Source organism: Galleria mellonella, unplaced genomic scaffold (assembly GCF_026898425.1).
Source record: "Galleria mellonella isolate WM207_F2 unplaced genomic scaffold, CSIRO_AGI_GalMel_v1 utg132, whole genome shotgun sequence".
Taxonomy (NCBI): domain Eukaryota; kingdom Metazoa; phylum Arthropoda; class Insecta; order Lepidoptera; family Pyralidae; genus Galleria; species Galleria mellonella.
The window spans coordinates 6,636,918-6,651,412 of NW_026441989.1; the positions used below are offsets into that span (position 1 = coordinate 6,636,918).

Sequence of the window (14,495 nt, forward strand, 5' to 3'; positions counted from 1 at the left end):
GTCCTTCTTAAAATATTACTAAAGCCTAACTACGGTTGTCATCCCGCCTGCTAAGTGTAACTATTGGCAATACTCACCTTATGGGGAAGGCTTATGTTAAGCAGTGAACTGTTAACGGCTGATATAATGATGATGATATTAAACATAACTAATGTAAGCATATGTCCTACCTGATGGTAAGAAGTTACCGTAACCTATGAACAATTGCAATACTAAGGGCATTATGCGTGCGTTGCCGAAAAAACCTCTTTACCCCTTTTTTGAAGAGCCCCATACTGTAGTCTCTTGTAAAAACCTCGACAGGGGGGAATTCATTCCATAACCTGAGCGGTTCACGGGATAAAACATCTCTGCAATCATTTAGGCTTTAATGTATAAGGAGTGAACTCCCTGTCGATGGATTTCTATTTCTATTAAAATTTTTGTAATATATTGTAATATTTTGTAATTGTTGCTAATATATAGTCCCCTTTTTATACATGGAACACTCGTAGCATAACATAATAATTAGGAAACATTTTTTAGAAATTTTATTTATTTATTTCTTTTTTATCACGTCAGTCAGTATATATCCCAATTCGACATGGTATGACAAACAACATTGGTTTAGATTTTACAAAAGCAAATAGTGAACATTATAGCTTTTGTGAATTCCGTTAGTTGTGAAATGTAGATACTTACCTAATTACGTGATCTAAATTTATTTGCAAAATCATTCTTTATAGAAGACAAATGTGACAGATATATATGTATGTATGTATGTATCATTCTTTATATTTATGAATCTCTATAATCTTGATAACCATTTGCATACAGATACTTCATATAAAATTTTAGTACTATGTTCTATTCGTTAACTCAGGTTGAATTATTGAATTAACAATAAGATTTTTTTTAAATGATGTATATACAGTGACCAGTCAAAAATACGCATGGATACTAACTCTTTAACAATATACAGATACATACTGTAAAACTCACAATTGTGTTGTAAGGTTTTTGTTACTTCATGCGCAGTGCCTTTAATCTATTTTGTTACTATTCGTGAAAACCTATTAGTGGCTTAGTTTGTAATCCTAGACTATTTCTATTTATACTACTGTAGCCCTGGTTTTTCTATAAATAAATAAATATTTTGATAGGCCAAGCGGGTATTGAGACATTGAATGCTAAATATATACATATATAAGTAATTTTTGAATGTAAATATTTAAGCGAATTCTTGGAACAGATGTGGAAAACGTTTTATAAAAAAAGCATCAGAGTTTTCAAAGCCGTATTATAAGGGCCATCCTGGCTATTTAAGATAATTGGGTTTTATGTTTAAAGTAAAAAAATACGATCTTCTAATTGGTAACTAACGAGCTCCGGCTCGTTGGTCACAAAAATAGCTTTGATTATTGGAAATCATCAAAATTATTTTTTACTGATCAATAACTTTTTAATTTTTAAATATGTCAACCGAGTAGATCGTTTCAAAAAGGATTGTATTCTATTGTAAAATCTTTATTGTACATAATTCGTACTGAATACATTAAAAGATTTAATATACAATAGCGGACTTATCCCATAAAGGGATCTCTTACAGTCAACCTTTGGAAGCTGAAAGAAAACTGTAGAATGTACAAGAGTAATAACCGTACAACTAAAGATAAACAATATCCAGTAAAAAATTGAATATATAATAACTTTATAAATAATTTTAGAAACATCAAAATAGTATAATAAATATGTACCTGTACCCAAGAGCATAATATGAAAAGTTATCTATTTTTTTCCCAGAAGCGAAGTACTTAATTTTATTTTATAAGTTAGCAAATTTTATAAAAAAACAGATTATTTTAAAGAAAATCTTACTGGAAAAGATGAGTTACAGCTGCTCTAACTCAAGCTATATTCGAATAGTAACAGCATACATGTGTATGTTTATACGTGTACATACACTATGTATGAGTCACACTATGTCTATGTACCTATATGCACAGATTTTTTATACTACTATGGTGGCAAACAAACATACGGGCCGCCCGGACTTAACGGGTTACCGTAGCTTATCGACACCTGTAATACTAGACATGTCGGACGGGCGCGCGTTGCCGATTTTTATGCATTCTTATGCATAAAGGTTATGATAGAAATAAATAAGTACCACACAATTATACCGTTTATCTGAGTAATCATGTGTCATTTATTAAATGTGTTAAAAAAAAAACAAGTAATGAACACTTGCAAATATCATCAGATTAGTATTACAAATTGGCTCAACAGAAATAATAAAACTCCAACATGTTTCTTACTTCCTCTCTCATTGTTGTCTTAAGAGGCGACTAAAGGAACTCAATGGTCGAGGCATAACCAGTAGAAGCCTAACTGCGGATACTAACTCGCCTGCTAATCGTGGCAACTAATGACAAAATCTTTCCAATAGAGGGAGGCCTATGTTTAGCAATATACAGTTAACGGCTGGCATGATGATGACGATGACGTTTCTCACTGAGCTACTCGTACACAGGTTTGTCGCCTAAATATAAGGAAATCAATTTGATATTTCGTAAAATTCATTGCCAATTCATTGAAAGTTATTAATATTTATGGTTATTAATCACATTATCATATCGATATGATTCGTTCCAAATTTGCTACATACGAGTATATAAAATAAAGCGTATATAAATAAATTCATTCGAAAGTATTCTGAATAGATACTGTTAATAAATGAGAATAAATATATACGGAATAATTATGTTTCTCCATCATAACCATAATTACATTCATTACATTTGACGTGTTTGTGTTGCGACGTAATAAATAAGCCTATATATAAAAGAGCCGCCAATTTACAGGACAGCGTATCAAATATATTATTACATTCTATATATTGCAAATGAGAAAAAATTGTGTTTACGAGTATATGTTTGTGTAAACAGACTAAATACTATACTTCTGAATTTACAAATTTGTTTGTAGCATTAATTTGTGCGCTGTCCTCCTGGTATGGTAGGTAGGTGTAGGAAATAATAAACAATAATATGTCACAATACGACTCACACGTGTACCCGCCCGGACGTCACCCAGAGAAGTGGCTGGGCTTGCAGCCTAAACTTTAATGAGTACATCACATCAAAAAATATGTCACTTGCTTCATGCTTCAGGGGGCATGTAAAGGCTTTGCGTGCAATAAAGACGGCTCGGAAACTACTGACACTAGAGGGCGTCACCCTCTCACCAACAGTAGTATTCTAATACGACTAAAAATCTGCAAAGAAGATGAAGAGAGTTATTTTGTCTGCAGACAAAATTTTTTAAGTTGTTCTTGTTCAAAATGTTGGATTCCATATATTTTGTATCGTAAATGATAAAGTAGCAAGCACAAAACCGAGGGATACAACTAGTTACTTAGCAATTACGCAACAACTTATGATTTTATAACATTTACAAAGCGACGGCAAGTCTGCGCGAAAAGATAAAGCTCGGCCGATTCTATCACGGTCTATGGCCGATAACGCTAATCCGATTTCAAGTCGTACTCGTCCACTCGGAACATCCGTACAAAGAACTTCCATTAACTGACAAAAAAACCCTTGAAACGTTTTACCTTAACGCCTTCCGCTCGCGTCACATCTCACCCAGTCTATGACAATAAGCTTACCCATGCAGACCTAGTCAAATAGAAAACTGTTTACTGCTCTAATATAATGTTTGTACTTATTAAGAAAACAGTAAATAGGTAAATGGGGTAAATACTAACTAAATAATAAATGTACGTAATACAGAGTAATTTTAGACGTATCTAAGTAAAATGAAATCTTCGCTTTTATATTTATTAAGAAAATATTAATATATAATATAGGTGTATGAAGTACATATTAACAAACCCTGAGCTTTCACTGCTTTATTTCTTACGTATACTGATAGCGCAAGCGAAGTTAATTATTATGTATTCACCCAATTTACTACTTTAATTTACAAATAGTACTTATTAAGAAAGTGGTAAATAGGTGAATGAGTTTCTCTTAAAACTTGAAAATGACGTCTCGATATAGCTTTAACTTCTGATGGCCGGATATCTCAGTACGGATAGTCATAATTAACATTTATTAACAATTATTGATACGTCTATCAATCATCCAGTAATCGCGAAACATAGGTTTCCTATATATTTTACCCTCATACTATACCGAAGTATAATATACGATCCTGCGCTATTTGCATCTAGCAATTTCTTTTTTCAATACCCTAATTTATGAATTCGGTTTATATTGTTGCTTTGTGGAGGTTATTTTTCTCAAAAAGTATATGTGTACCCGTAATATATACTCGTATATTACGGGTTCAGTAGTTTATTAGTTCAGTTAAAAATTAACTACTACTAGTTAATTTTTATTTAATTGAATTATAAATTTGAATTACGCACACATTTATATGCAGATCAAAGCTGGTGTCCTCAATTGTTTTAGAATATTAAAATGTTTCATGTAAAAAGAACTTACAGCACAAAAAAGTAAAAAAAATATAATATATTTTTTTAAGTTATGATCCATCCATACCTATTTCTATAAGTAATCACTTTTAAGCAAGAATTCTTTAATGATAAAATCTGACAAAACGAATATTTATTTATAGTTATTAACATCATTGTGACATCGTTCTTTTAATTTTGACTGACAATTATTATTTATTTAAATGTATTTGAAAATTGTAATGTGATGACGATTAATGGTATAAAATGGACTTGATGTATAATGTGAACTATCTGTGTAACTACATATGTTTGTATGCCGTACAGGCTAAACATGTCGAACGTTATTATATTGTCAACATCTGCATGTATTTATACGCATGTTTTACAAATAAATAAATCTTGAATCTTGAAGCGTATAGTAGACACAATAAATACGCCTTGTGAGGTATTTTTTTTTATTTTTTATTTTTTGTTTTTATCAAGTCTTTTGCTTTGAAAACCGACAAACCATTTTCATAACATTATATGCCTGTAGTAACAAGCACATAGTAGTTTAAAGAAAACTTTCAAATCTTGGAATTTAGTCCAAATTTCTTATAAAATAAGTACACATTTCAGTTAAATGCATTAATTACCTACCTGCGATAACTGAACAAATTTTGATCTTAATTTAACCTATTAACAAAGACAAAGGGAGACTTAAAGTTTCATCGAGTAAGTTAAAGCTAAGTTACTGCGAGAAAATAATATGTCTACAGTCATGGTTGATACTGGTTCTTATATTCTTGTTATTTCTTTCTTACGATATTCTAAATGTTTTAAAATATAATTAAACTTGTTTAAAATTCTTTCAAAGATTTTAATACTTGTAACTTCGCTTTTACGACCTAACAATAAATATCAATTAATGGATAAACTTTAGAATAGGTATTCTATGCATGAAAATAGACTAAAATGATTAAAATTTAAGTGAAATGTATAATTAATCCATTTTCATATCAATCTTGATTATACTTCAGTAAGATTGAATAAAACACTTAACAGAGCATATAAAGGACGATATAATTAAACTAAAATTAATAATTATTTTATTATTGTCTTCGCCATAAATACGATATTAATTTGCAAAGGTATTAGATTGCAAAACTTTTCTTTCATCTTACTTGAAAACAATTATAATGAATGTTGAAATAAAAATCGTTAATAAGAAATAACTATTCAATGAAAGGACTTTCATGTAGAAGATTGTATCAACCTTTCTCAATCCACAAGTATCTTTAACTGATTAAGGAATAAAAATGGTCATATAGTGACCATATAACAGATTTCCCTAATACCTATATGTAGAAATGTCGTTCAATTCAATTCAATTGCCACTACTTAACATAAGGCTACTCCAAACGCTACTAGTATGATTGTTTCATTCTCAAGGACTAAGTGCACCTACAGATGAAGTATCAACAATTCTAACAATGAATAATACGAATTAGATTTTTTTGTAAAATTATTATTATACTCATTCGTCAGATGGTTACGCCCCTTGGTTACACCGAATACCGAACTTCTACTGGCCTCACGGATCTTCCTCACTGTTGTTGTCGCTGCAATATTGCAATACCTAATGCTCCTCCATCGGTCACAACAAGTATTACTTTTTCGAATATGTCTTAGCAGACAAGATAATATATATGATGATATATAGATAGATCCTTCCATCTATTCCAAGGTGTCCAAAGTTTACTTCGAATTTTTGGCATCCAAGTAATAAATAACCTGATATGAGCTAACATTATTGCACTGTGCATGGTATATCCTGATAGTACACTTTCTTTTCTATTATTGCTCGTTGCTAATTTTGTTTTCATTTTTTTACACACTTTCTTTTCTTTTCTACTAAAGGAGCGATTCTTTAATTCTTCAACTTCTTTAAAATACTTCTTAACGGCTACATTTAAATGAATTCTCTAAATTCTCTATCTAGGTTTACAGTAATAATTTTATTTTTTAATTTATTTTAACATATAATTGAAAAGTAATTATAGCAGATTTAGAGAGTCACTATTTAAAATTAAATACCTATTATGGATAAGCGATCATTGTATGCTAGCAGTTGCTGTGCCGAGATTTTAAGATAATATGGATAATCCTCGACGTTCAAAATGAAGCAACGAGGAGATCCTTTGCTGTTCGACTGGCTTGAACATTACTTATTTATGAATCTGTTATCAATGTTTTGTATACAAAATGATTAACTGCCGAATGATTACTTCCTTCATTTAATATTATGAATGAATTAATATTTTATATAATAATATATAAAATATTAATTCATGCGACATGTTACAAATTTCATTCAAATTCATACAATTTGCGTGAAAAAATACCAAATATTATTCCATCTTCACAAACTTTCACATCAATAAAATTAATAGCAGAGTCTAAATTGAACAAGGAAGGTTTAGGAAGTATTCTTACTTCCTAAACCTTCATTATCATCATATCAGCTATTATCTGTCCATTGCTGAACATAAGCCTATAGACCCTATAGACTACCATAAGAAACGGTCCTGAGCTACCTGCGTCCACTGACACCCTGCAATGCATCGTACGGGGTCGCCACTTGAGAACTTTTCTTCCCCATTGATTGTCGATTCTCAGAACTATGTGACCAGACCATTGCTACTTCAGTCTGCTTATCCTTTAAACTATGTCGGTTAATTTGATTCTTTTGCGGATATCCTCGTTTCGCATTCTTGCACGTAAAGTAACTCTGAGTGTAGCTTTCTCCATAGCTCGCTAAGTAATTTGAAGCTTTTTCATATGGACGATCGTATAGGATCATGTTTCGGTTCCAAAGGTCATCACTGGTAACGTGCAGTAGTTAAAGACTTTCGTCTTCAAACTTTGAAGTATTTTGGATGAGAAAATGTGGCATAGTTTTGCAAATGCTGCCCAGCCGAGTTGGATTTGGCGGTTGACCTCTCGGTTGAAGTTGAACTTACCTAGTCGGATAAGTTGTTCCAGATACTCATCGATAACTTCGTGCATAGTGTTCACCTTCCTAAATGGAGTTTACAAATCAGAAAAAAGTAACTTAATAAATGTATTTTAATCTATACATATATATTTATTAATAATAGCTAATTATGCTTCAAAAAATTAATTATTTATAATTAAATACTAATGGCATTTAATTTATACCAATAAGTTTTAAATTAATAATTTATATACTTAAAATTTATATTAAAAACTACTGAAGCATTATCATAAAGCTTTAAAAAAAATTAAATGTAACTCGGTTTGAACAGCATAAATTGCTATGAATATACTGGGTACGAAACCATAAGACATAAATGATTTATGGGTGTCACAGTGTATTTCTCTGATATCCATAATTTTCTAATCCAAATGAAAATAGTAGGTACGTCAACTATACTTTCAGTTATGATAGAGAGGCATTCATATTATCCGATGTTAAATTATGATAATTCTATTAGAAAGAGTTTCAAACTTCATTTCTCAATTACACATAAGGATTTGGTAGTCACGTTTGGTAGACACTAGTTGTTATAAATTTTAATGAGTGTACCAAGTCAAGTCCCAGTAATAGTATTCATGAAACTTAACAACTTGCCTCGAGAAGCACAGTCGAAATCTTAAAATGTTTTTGAATGAGAATTTTATTTTCTAAACTATTTGTAAATATCTATTTGTATTTTAAGATAGACCTTGAAAAATACAAATGTAAAAATTGCACCAAATTGTATATGGTTTTTAATGTTATATTTTTGAATTAAATAATATCTTAAAATCTGGTATATGTTTTATCTTGTTACGTCATCTAGAATTGATTTTATTTAATTAGTTGTCCTGCGTCTAAAATCCATGTGTAAGATGTAGCGAGCAGAAAAACTAGTAAGTAATATGATAACACTATGTACTTCCTAATGGAAGAATGTTAATATTTATTGTTTTATATCATTGAAACTTACATGGTACAGCATGTTTAATTATAACTTTCTACGCTTATTTTAATTACATGCTTTCATGAACATATCATAAATAATTCATATTTACTCACAGAAATGGATTTTACAATTGGACATGCGCTGAACTGTTTTATAAGCATTTGCTTTTCATCATGTCTGTATTAAAATAACAAGGTTTTTAAAGAATGTGTAAATAGAAAAATATTATGGCATCTATGCCATAATATTTTTATGTAGCTAGACCGCAACTCGTGAGAATGTCCTATGTTCGATTATAGCTAGTATCAAAATTTCTTCTGATAATCATGGTCTGGTGATTTACTGTTCCTGTTTTAGTCTCGACAAACACACAACACACGTCAAACGACGCGCGTCGTGGCGCACCGACTAACATCAGCGCAGATTTTAGAACACAATTAGAAAAATAATTGTTTTCATGTTAATTTAATAATTGTATTTGTATAAAATGTAAACAAATTTGTTATTTTGCCAATACAGTTAGGTGCGCAGTATTTTATGAAACATCGTCTCTAAACGCGCATTCTGTATACATTTAATTTTCTTGTTCGGACGGACGGACTTGTTTCTGCTACTGACCGTTGCATATATACATACATTTAGAATAATACAAGCTAATGACCCACTTAATGTAAAGTTTTAAATATCAGCCATAAATACGAACGGTGTCATGAACATTACAGAATACACTATAACGCCAATGGCATGAACTTGTCCTTGTTACAGTAAGAGATTTTAAATGAATTAATAAGCTACATTTACTGTAACGGCAATAGTCATATAACGATCCAAAATTGAATATTTCCCGTTTAATACAATTGTCGAGATCGAAACAATGTATAAAAACCATACAAAGAAAAGTACCGTAGATAGCCACCAACTATATATAGAGTAGATCGCGCCCACAATCTTTTATCTTATGAAGCAATAATATTGAAGTCTTTCAAGTAGGTAGCAAACTATCTACTTAATAATATACCTATATATACCCTTTCATTCTTGTCTTTGGATCTGAACATTTATTACTGTCTTATTGCTAGTGTAGGGGTCGTGCAAGTCAACAAGAGGGTTATTATGTTGGACTAGCGAAAAATGAGCAAGAAAACTTTCTGCATTCCGCATTGGTGTCACGGAACTGGGGAACGCCTAAAGAAAATTTACTTCTTTCTGCTGCACCTCACTAAAGAGTTCTGATTTATACAATATTCCACTTTTTATGGTCAGTAGATGTTGAAATTGAACATAATAATTCATTAGTTTTTAAATATAATAAAATTATTTCTCAAATACTAAAAAAAATAATTTCTATGATAAATGAAAAATAACATAAATTTAAAACAAATAAACTATTTATATATTTGTAATCTAAATTAATATTATTTTGCATTATAATTTTGTTTTGTATTACAAATATTATAATATATTATAAATAAGAAATATTTTTCCTATATATTTTGGCTTTAAAAATGTAATGTAATCTAATGAAAATTACTTTAAATAAAAATTTTCTGAGGGTTCAATCTAAATTTAAAGCGTACATTCTTTATTGTCCAATGCAAAGGAGGTGTAATAAGTATAATAAGGCTTTTATTTTTGTCTGTACCATTGTAGGGCCGAAATAAATAAACTGACTATATATTTTTTTTATTTTATTTTAAATAAGTTTGTTTTAGCGATGTTTGTAGTAGAATAGAATTATATTATCTATGTTTGTAGTGTTAAGCATTTTAAATGACTTCAAAAGAAAGATATTTTCCATTCAATGGTTGTTTAATGCTGTGCAATATCTTTGTAACTTCTGAAAATATTTTGACCATTCTTTTGCAATTGATAGTATTATTTGCTTGTTTGTTACGTGTATTATAATAAAAAGAGTTATTTTTACATTAAAATCTTAAATTATTTCATAAATACATATTAATTTACTAATTTATTATCGATTTATGTACCTATTAACAACAATTCGATATTTGCCACAATTTATTTATTACTTAAACGGATTGCGCGATCAAGCGGTTTGTATGAATATTATTTTGAAATTCCGTGTAAGCTTGTTGTGGCTTAATTTACCCAAAATGACGTGTCATCTTTTAGAAAAATCTTATTCAATTTAATTAAATCTATATATAATCTAAAACGATCTCTCAAATTTTGAACTTGAAAAATTGATATAGATACTAGTAGCTTATTTTTTGAGGAAGGATATTCAACATATGGTTACGGCCGATTCCACGAGATACAACTAGTATAATATAAAATGTATGACATAAGTCAAGACAAAAATTATAACTACAGTAATACTATCTACTCTCTGTTTACTATGATAGTATATTATAACGCTATATATAAGTGCTTTAAATTATTAACAGATTTTTTCATCACAATTGAATATAAAAAGGGTATTATATCGGGAAAAATACGCATAAGTACAAGAAGGCTAATTCGAGTTTTGAATTCGCGTATGTAACAAAAACCAATAAAGAGATACGAGTTATTTGTTGGTTTTAAAAGCATTGTACGGCAAAAAGGAATCCACGGTGTTATGGCATAATGCGTATAAAGGTACATTTGGTGCGGATTTATGAAGGAGGCCTCGGTTGGTTTATGATGACAATGCCGCGTCGGGGCGCCGCCAGTGCCAGTTCATTTCCTCACTGAAAGTTATAAAAACATATTGAAAATGAGATTCTCACAGTGGAAGACCTGGCGAATGTTATCTTGTTTTGTGATTTGACTGTTTTTATATACGAATATAAACATATTTTAAAGTAAGATATTTTCAGTTCGTTGCCTCTTGATACTATTGTACTGTATTTAGTCATAATTAATTTAATAATTAAATTTATTTGCGTAAACAATTGTACGATTCACGCGACAATTCTTGCCACGTACCATAAAAATATGAAACAAAGTACCTACAGCGACATTTCCGAAAAAAATCAATTTGGGAAACTTTCAAGAAAAAAATCTACACTCTCTCATTATATACACTCTTCTTTTTGTTGTCGTATCAAAGGTTAAAACGAAAAAGTTTATGAAACTGTAACTCGAACACGGAAAAAAATAATGAAAGGGAAAAGAGTTCCCAAACCGTTAACCCGATTAGGGATGAACATAATTAACTATGAAGTAAAAATACGTTAAATTGAGTACCTAACTATTGTACATTGAAGTAATTTAAATATAATAATTCACTGTTATACTTACATCTCCAAATGCTCTGACGATACATCTAAGAAGAGCATATATTATTAAGTATATTTTCAGAGTCTAATGTTAATTAATTCGAGTTTCTAAAGTCGCATAGACACGTGAAAATGTCGTATAATTTAGTTAACAAGTTTGTTACTCGGCTTACTTGCCATTTAGCAAAGCTCGCTTTACACAGCGTGATCTAATTATAACATATGGAGGTAAACTTACCCTCGGAATTACTCTTTGGACTAATATAACATATTGAAACTGATTAGCTCTGAAATTATTATCATAATAATTTCATAACATTATTATAGATGTATTTAATATACTCGTGTAATGTCATTATTAAAAAAATCGTTGCTAAATAAAACATTTGTTTATGATTACACATTCGGCAATTTACTATAAATGTCATATAATTATAATACTAATAGATCTTGTAATAATATTTTTTATCTAATTTATTACGTGATTTATCAATTCGAATTTAATAATACTTTTTTTATATTATTATTAGATTATTGACATTTATAATTGTCGCCGTGGTAGTATAATGGTTCACATTTTGTTTAAATGCAGGTTCTATGTATATACGGGTATTAGATTTTAATAAATAAAGAATGAAAAATATTATACAATTGTAATACCGACTTTAATATATCAATGCCTTCTCTTTTATACAATTCAACAATAATCAAATTGATAATTATTAACAATACCTTCATAATGAACGAATGTTATTAATTGCTAATATATCACTCACATGACTGAAATATTTAGACTAATAAATACATATTATTACATTTATTAATACAAATACTTTACATGATAATTCATGATAATCGTCATTATACGAGTAAACCTAGGTAAGTAACATTTTAAATAAATTTTATGAATTTTTAAATAAATATATATATATATATAATAAAGTCATATATTGATTTCACCGAGTCAATATATCTACTATTATATACGTGTCCTACCACGTATATTACAAATGTTCGTATTCATATTATGTCAGTCAGTTAATAGCCGTTATTAGCAGCCCTTAATTAGAAAAGAGTTTTTTACATTGTGGTACAAATTCAGTTAGGAAGCGAAAAGGACTATGTGATACATCTAGAACAATTTATTATTATTATTTATTTTATCATATATGTTAATAACTAAGATTTGAAATGCTGCGTTTTTAGACATGCCTATTTTCATAAAAAGCAATATATAAAAATGTCTTTTAGTAATAAAAGACGTTATGTTAAGCTTAGAATCAATTGTAAGCTGTATTTGTATATTTTATATCTTTGAGATAGAAAATCTTATACCACTTAAACTATACGATTATACATTCAAATATACGATTATTTTCTATAAATAAGAAATACAATTTCTTTTTTTGGTTTGGTATGAATATTTTTTTCATCGCATATCACTATTAACATGATATAGAAATCTAAACAAAAAAATTTTAAGCATAATAAAACATTTATGACAGATAAAATAAACTTCATATTAAACTTGAACTTGATAAGTACTCATACTAAGAAGTTGATACTAAAGACTGATGCTTATGCTTATGCAAAACTTATGGTCATCAAACCTAGTAAATTACGACTGCTATCAGAGTTTCGTCAATTTTGAAAATTTATATTGAATTTAGTAAGTTGCTATCTTATATTCTTTAATTAAATATATACATGTACTCATGAGAAAAATTAGTAAAGATATATGATGACACTTACCAGTGTATTTGACAGTCACACAAAACTTTACAAATCAAAAATTAAAACATAATGCATAACTTCCTCTTTGTATGTAATTCAATGTGGATGACTTTATTTGACAGCAACTAAAAATCTTCGCCATTCACACTGCTGATAACCCCGCTAGAATCAATCAGGTTTACAAATTTCTAATTTCAATACAGAAACTTACTGAAATATAAAAACAAACTCATGATGAGTTTATATTGTTTTCATTAGACGTTAAAATGTATTAAAATATTTATAAACTTAAGTTTTATATATAAACAATTTTACATATAACCTAAATAAAAATATACACTGAAAGTCAACAATAGCAACTGAAACAACATAGACATAATGAGGTACAACTACATAATACAAATGATGGCAAAATTGAAAATCTCGATCATAAGACAAACGTGCCAATTAGCGATGTCACACTCGAGCGAGTTAAAAGGACGCAAGACAAAGCCATTACTTTATCCGTGTGGAAGCTCACAAGTTGCTGTTTTCTGAGGATGTACAGGCAAAGATTGTCTCGTCAAGCCAGAGAGAGCTCAGTACGGCGCTCCTCGCGGTTCCGAGCGGACGCACTGTTGACGTGCTACGTCGTAGCACACCTTCCACCTTCTACGAAAGTTTGACATCGCTCGTACTTTGTCGCTAACAAAAAAATTTATAAATAGGACATGTTATCTATAAGTTAAATAGTTCGCGGTGACACTTTCCAATTGTTCTCCAATGGAATAATATTGCGGGTGGATACTTTTTAGAAGGATTCGTAAGTATAAAATTTTACTAAATAGTTTTAATGCCGCTTGTATTATATCTACGGTATTCAATTGGTAATTACATAATATAATATACTGCAATAAATAAGTATAATCTTAAATAATAATTTTTAAATAATTATAAGTTATTATTATTTTCAAAATTGTAAATTACCGTTAATGAGTACCTGCATCTAAATTTATTATCAACTAAATAAATTTGTAAGCTCTGAAATACTTCTAATTTGGTGTCACAATTGATACTTCCCTGGGAAAATCTGTATAACAAAGAAAATTACGTGAATGATGTATACTT

At 29.5% G+C, this 14,495-nt stretch overlaps 1 protein-coding gene across 3 annotated transcripts in view; it reads left to right on the top strand.

Moving 5' to 3' along the window:
* The window catches only part of LOC113518046 (lachesin-like), a 252,845-nt gene that overhangs the window by 150,883 nt on the left and 87,467 nt on the right, over positions 1 to 14,495 (top strand). The window contains exon 1 of one of the 3 annotated variants that reach the window (XM_031913057.2): positions 13,954 to 14,190. The exons of the other annotated variants lie outside the window; for them this stretch is intronic. The gene's annotated coding sequence lies outside the window, so the exon portion shown is untranslated. Of the gene's footprint in view, positions 1 to 13,953; positions 14,191 to 14,495 lie in introns of those variants that run through there. 3 annotated transcript variants of the gene reach the window in all.